General features: G+C 37.1%; 1 long non-coding RNA gene across 1 annotated transcript in view; it reads right to left on the minus strand.

Moving 5' to 3' along the window:
• LOC111089769 overlaps positions 1-5,762 on the minus strand; it is a 9,959-nt gene extending 4,197 nt beyond the window's left edge. Inside the window, exons 1-2 of the long non-coding RNA XR_002613973.1 lie at positions 5,714-5,762; positions 3,913-4,029 (exon numbers count right to left, since the gene is read on the minus strand). This is a non-coding gene — a long non-coding RNA (uncharacterized LOC111089769). The remainder of the gene's footprint in view (positions 1-3,912; positions 4,030-5,713) is intronic.
• Positions 5,763-7,010: the final 1,248 nt, after the last annotated feature.

The raw sequence follows: 7,010 nt of genomic DNA on the forward strand, positions 1-7,010 counted from the left end.
ATGTTAAGTGTGCAAGGGCTCTGAACATCCTCCGTGTCCTCTCTTCCAGCTCTTGGGGAGCGGATCGATGTTCTTTGCTCAGGATCTATCATGCTTGGATTCGATCCAAACTGGACTATGGGTCTTTGGTCTATGGTTCTGCCAGGACCTTGGCCCTGAAGATGCTGGACCCCATTCACCATCTGGGGCTTCGGCTCTGCACCAGTGCTTTTTGCACTTCTCCAGTCCAGAGTTTGTACACTGAGTCCCACAAACCTTCTCTTCGCCTCCGTCGTTTGCAACTTTCTCTACAATATGCTACTAAACTTCGATCCTTACTACGGCATCCCACCCGGGATTGTGTTTTTCTTCCTCGGTGGGCAATGCTCTTTCAGAACATACGGTCTGCTATTCCTCCACTTGGCCTTTGTATCCGGGCATTACTGGCTGAATTGGGTCTGGCATTGGATGACATTGCTGTTCCCAATGATCAGCTCATTCCACCATGGCTTATTACCATCCCATCCTGTGACCTTTCCTTGGGTCATCTGGGGAAGGCAGATACTCCCGATTGGAAGTACCATCTTCTTTTTGCTGAACATCTTTCGAACCATTCCTCTCTTCCCACTTACCCGGATGGTTCGAAGTCAGGTGACTCTGTAGGTTCTGCCATGGTTTGCTGTGGCTCGGTAGTTGCTCGCAGGATCCCCTCTACAGTTTCTGTGTTCACTGCCGAGTTATATGCTATTTCTCTTGCCCTGGGTCATGTAGAAGCTATGCAGTACAGCAATTGTACTACTTACACTCATTCTCTTAGCTCTCTACTGGCCCTGGAATCGCTTAACGTTAGTTCTCACCCTGTTCTCGTTGATATTCAACACCGATTGGATCACTTTTCTCTATCTTCTATTTCCATCCAGTTTTTCTGGATCCCTGGCCACGTCGGTATTCACGAGAACGAACTCGCTGACACCGCAGCTAAGTACGTCTGCTCTGGTGCCATCACGGCTGTGCCTGTCCCATACATGGACTACGGTCCTGTCTTCAAGGCGCGGCTTTGTGCCAGTTGGCAGTCGACTTGGAGTGAGCAACGCCATAATAACCTTTTCCAGATCAAACCTTCTGTTGGTCTTTGGCCGTCTTGCTTCCGTAAGGATCGGAAGGAGAAAGTAGTCCTGGCAAGGCTACGCATTGGTCATAGTTTTTTAACCCATCGTTTTCTTTTATCAGGTATTGACCAACCAATGTGTAGCCATTGTGACACTCAAGTCACAATAGCCCACATTTTACTGTCGTGCCGTCGTTACGACCGCGAGCGGCGGCACCATTTTAGACACATTTTTTCTAAAAGTTTGCCCCTGACGCTGGACAGTGTCATTGGTAATGGTGACACTGTCCGACTAGATTGTATTTTTTAATTTTTTACACACTATACGTCTTTTTAATTCTATATAAATCTTTTACCGACATGTGTTGATTTTAACTCGCTGTTTTTTTACATTTAACTTTTATCTACGTTCATTGCTTTTACCGGTTGTTTGGCGCAGATAGCTTAGCTGCTTTGCGCCATAAAACATCAACCAACCAACCTTTTAAGTAGATTAGTCAGCTTGATGGTTTAGTTCATTTTCTTCTTATTGCCTTAAAATTAGAAAGAACAGCCATAGAATTTTGCTCATAATAGTGCTAAATCCTATTTGTTCGACGGAATTTGGTCCAATCATCATATTGTTTGGGCTTTTCCGTCGTACTCAATAAAATAAACTCTCGGATGAAATATAGGAATACACATCGACTTAATAAGTTTTGGTGATTCGCCTTCGGCTAAGAACATGTATTATCATGTAGAAAAACTGTACATTTTTCACTCTTTTCAATAAAATTATCATGCTGTAATCATGTTTCACCTACTAAAATAATGGTTTTTGTCGTTAAAGTTGGAGATAATCAATGATTTCAAACTCTCCACGAAAATACTTATCACCTTCAACGTAAACAACCCTTGGGCAGTAATACGCATGCATGTGACATATTTGTTTGTTGTTAAGTGCAAAGCTCCACAATGGTCTGTCTGCGCTGTGCCCATTACGGGTATCGAAACTTGTGTTTTAGCGTTATGAGCTTTCAGAGTTGCAGCTAAGCCACTAGGGGCACGCGTATAACAAAAGCGAAATAATCGTCCAAATACTATCCTTCTTGTAACTTACACGTGATATTCTGGTAATATTGCTGGTATTTTCTCGGTTATTATAGTAATTTAGTATTTTTTATTTCATTCAGTGAAGGTAATTTTACTTGTGAACTTATTTTAATTCAAAAACACTATTGCTTATAGAAGCTTTATCTTCAGTCTTTCGGTTTCATCTGTAACATTGGCACTATGTTATTGTCAGTCATCTAGTTAGCGTTAACTTTGAGTTTGACAGTTAAGTATCGAAAGTTGTTCAAATATGCTTTTTAATTACACCCGAGAGTGATTTTACGAAGTACAACGGAAAAGTCTTACCGATGTTCAGATTGTATTTGGACATGGGATCACAGTGGCAGTACATCGCGTCTGGTTAGAATAAAGACGTATTGTTTAAAATGGGTTAATAAAAAAAGTACTTCTATTCTACTAAGTACCTTGATAAAATGAAGATTTCAGGTAAAATTGTAATTTCTTCTGCAGACTGTAAATTTTTTGACATAAAGAATTTTCTTGTCGTGTCATGTCATGTGGATCAGACATAATTGCCCATTTTGCGTTAATTAAACACATACATTAGACAATGTTCCCTCTCATTTTTTTAAATCCATGTGCGGAATGAAGTTTTTCGGGTGTACCAGTATCAAGGCAATGTGCGGATGTGCCTTACCAGTTTTTTATTTTTCTGGGGGGGGGGGATTTTTAGACTATCAACCCTACTGAATCATTAGGCCACTTATTTGGGCTTTAGGCATATCGACTGCTAGGGTCTCAAAGGCCGTCAACGTGTTAAGACTCCTCACCATTACTGGGGAGTGCGTGGCTGGAATAATTAAGTGCGCAGCATTTCATTGGTTGTTTTGGGGCGCGCAGCTTAGCGAGAACACTACTTATAGACCATCGTTTCTACACCGTTTGCTAAATATCTTACTGGTTGTCTAGTAATTCTGCGAAATTACAATGCGTATTAATCACAACAAAATCTCGGTGATGTATTTTATTTCACATTCTGTAGTTTTGTGATTACATTGTTTGTTTGTTTTAGCACAAAGCTAGACAATGGGCTACCCTGCTCACTTGTTACTGTGGGGAATCAAACCCTCGATTTTCGAATTTTAAGTCCATAAACCTACCGCTAAGCCATCGAGGAACCTGTGCCTAGAAGACTAAGATGTCACTATTCGAAATATCTTTGATTTGATTTTTGAAAGAAAGTTTAAAAGCATAGAAATAATAATAAAACGTCAAAAAGTGATGTGTTTTAGGCTACATAGAAATTAGATTGCCAAATGTTTGCCCCCCCCCCCAGTAGCACAGCGGTATGTTTGCGGACTAACAACGTTAGAATCCGGGTTTCGATACCCGTGGTAGACAGAGCACAGATAGCCCATTGTGTAGCTTTGTGCTTAATTACAAACAAACAAACAAGCCAAATTTTTAATATCTTAAGAGTCTATTCTGTTTTACAACTCATTTCGTCGGTAACATTTTAAAAACGTTAGGTTGCTTTGTACAAGCGCAAGACCTTCAAGTAAATATGATTAAAATAACTAACTAACTAAGAAAGGATGAATTAAAAATGGAGGTGTGTCCTTCAGGTTGAAAGCGCTCTATCTAATAAAAAGTAGCGTAAGTATAAATAAAAAAGCTTTACAAAATAATTATTTAAATAAGCATTGGATAAGTACTAGTTTATAATCACTTATAATTATTTAAAGATGTGTGTCAGTTTAATTTTAAATCACCGATTACGTTCCTGCTTCTTCTTCCTCGTCGGCTCCTCTTGTAAGAATTTGAGCAAATTTCTTTAAGTCGATTTTACCATTGTTGTCCATTGGAGCTTCTTTGAAAGCATCTTCAACCTAGCGTTGGTAAAAGAATAATAAAATAACCAAGGGGATATTTATATATCTAACCAAATATATATTTTAGTCTTAATGCGAGATGGCCAAGCATTATACAAAAAACTGTAATGTTACTGATCGGTGTTTACATAAATAGTTAATATTAACTTCTGATCGTAGCGGGATATGTACTTTAGGCGAAACTAAATATCAACCTGGCTGTAATATAGCTAATTAAATACACCCTCTATACTTACATTCGTCACAGTTAGTTCCATGGTAATAGTGTCTTTTTTAAAGCTTCTTCTTATTTGGGGGTTAATTTATTGTTAAGTGCTAGGCTACACAAGAGTATATCTGTTCTGCACACTGCGTGTATCGAAATTCGATTTTTATTGTTATAAGCTCCCAGAACTATTGCTGAGCCACATGGGGTATTGAAAGGAATCCCTAACCGCAATAAATTGCAACACTGCCTTAATAACACTAAGCATAACGAATGAAAGTATATGTGTTGTAGCTTAAAATAGCTACTAATTTCATTCTTTCATATACCTTTATTCGGGTAAAGGCTGCATGCGGCAACTAAGTTGTATCACTTTGACTAATTATATTTATATAGAATAACAGCTGTTATGATGTAAACGCCTTTTTGAAAAAAATAAGGAGAAAAGGACTGCTCATAATCGAGACAGGACAACATAATGTCGATTCTTCAATGTAACATAAGGTCTGGACAAAGGAACAGGAAAAATACTATAGTAAAATGACCAACTGAAAAGTTTGACCAAAGCTGAATCCATGTCTGCTCAATAGATTAGAACAAACGTAATACCTAACGGAATGTTTAGAAGTAAAAGACAGAGTTACTTAGCAATTAAGCTAATTCATTACCAAGAATTCCTGTATGTTAATGAATCCAAATACATATTAAGTGTTGGCTAGTATAGACAACATAGGAATGAACTAAACGACATTCCCACAGAGAAGCAAGGTGAGTGTTTGGTATATATGAATTCAGACTTACTTAAGAATCGGAGGAAATAATATTATGATAAAACAAAATCCGGAAACTATCAAATCAAGAAAATGCGAATAGAAGGTAGACAATTCTGCAGCATAACTGCCAGAATAAGCGAGCTGTTTATAAGTTTACGCAAATTTAATGGCCATCTTTCGAATAAATGAGTCATAAGAAACATCAATATAAGTTACATATAAATTCCTGAAAATTTAAAGTTCTTTATCTCGTATGTATTTAACTATAGATGCTTAAAATTTTGTTAGTATTAAATTACATGGTTACTTTATACCGGAACACAAATATACATTGTAAAAAGATTGAACACCTTATTAACAAACCAACTCGAAAGATGCAGTCATTCCGATTGAAGAATAAACTTGTTTAATTTAATATATCAGTTATATAGTTAAAGTTTTCGTTTCTATTCTAATATTAGATAAGTGTATTGTTGTTTTGAAGTAATTTCAAATTGTATACTCTAGGTTTAATCCATTAAACATATACAAGTTAATTATTTTATTAAAACTTATTAACATTTTGATATATTCAAACTTTACAATAAAATTGTGATATTTAATGCAGATACACAAACATATTCTATTAATATAGATCTTTAAAAAATTATTTACTTTTTTCAAATTTAACTTCACATATAAAGTGATCAATTTTGTTTTTTACCTCCTTATCAGAAAGTTTTTCACCCCAGGTCATCAAAGCATGTTTTAAGCTGAAAGAGTAAATTATAATTATTATTCGAATTTGTCATTGAAGTTAAACAAAACTTAATGTATTTTAACTTTTGTACTAATTATAAGAAAATATTTTTTGGCTGCTGAGTCTTCCGACATATTTAATTGGTAACCTGACATGGATGATTTTGAGGATGAGGAAAGGAATATTTAAGTCCTGGTCAACCTATAGTTCTATACGCTGGGCTGGGCGTTTGCCCGACTTGGATTTATAAGTAACCTCTTTTTTGTTTACCACCACTAACCATAGGCAGATATGAGGGAGCAAAGGGGGAGGGGCTTTACTCCTCCAAAATTGGTTTCTGCCCCCCATCAAAGGTTTCCCATTTTTAAATTTATGCAGAGCCAATGTTTTTTACAACGCTTTTAGCTTACAATTTTCTGGGGGCATGTCCCCCCCCCACAGCAATAGCATACTGAGTGTGCTTCTCACACTATGACCAGTTTTAACTTGAGAGCATTATAGTTATTCAACTTGCCTCTCTCCCCTTCCACATATGTGTTTGCTACTAGATACGTCCGTGCAATTAAGCATATTTTTAGCCGCGACATTACGGCTCATAGAATAGCTTTGAGCTTGTTTGTTTTTTCTTTTTCAAGTACAAACTTTTAGCTCGTAGCTCCGTCATCTCTTGACCGATTTGAGATCTAATTATAGTTTTAAACTCAAGAGGTCGATTGATGTATTTGACCATGCCCAAGGTCTCATATATTAATTTACTCAAGTCGTACCTAAAATTATTTCACTTTTTGAGGGTAGGCTGGTAAAAACCTAATGAGTAATAAAATCTAATCGGGTATACGCGCGCCCCACGCTTCTTATTGCCGGCGCACACAAATATAGCTAATAAAAAGGAAAATAAAGGTCTCATAGATGAATTTACTCTAATCCTGCCTAAAAGAATTTAAAGTTCCGCGGCCGTTGAGGATTCCCTCTTGTTTTATCTTATATTTGGATTACCTAAGTTTTTCTACTATGTGAATATCTAGATCAATATTAGTTTTATTCATGTATGGTTCATGGTAGGCTAATAATATTCATAGGTCAATTTTAATACAGCTCACTAAGAAGTTAATTTCTTTTATTTGTTCTTCAGCCGCCCATTACGTTATACCATTGCGTTCGTAATCTCACTCAAATGAGATGAAAAGTATTGCAAGTGCCCGGCATGGCCAGGTGGATAAGGCGTTCGACTCACAATCTGAGGGTGGCGGGTTCGAATCCG

The sequence above is a fragment of the Limulus polyphemus genome, unplaced genomic scaffold (genome assembly GCF_000517525.1).
Source record: "Limulus polyphemus unplaced genomic scaffold, Limulus_polyphemus-2.1.2 Scaffold7302, whole genome shotgun sequence".
Classification (NCBI taxonomy): domain Eukaryota; kingdom Metazoa; phylum Arthropoda; class Merostomata; order Xiphosura; family Limulidae; genus Limulus; species Limulus polyphemus.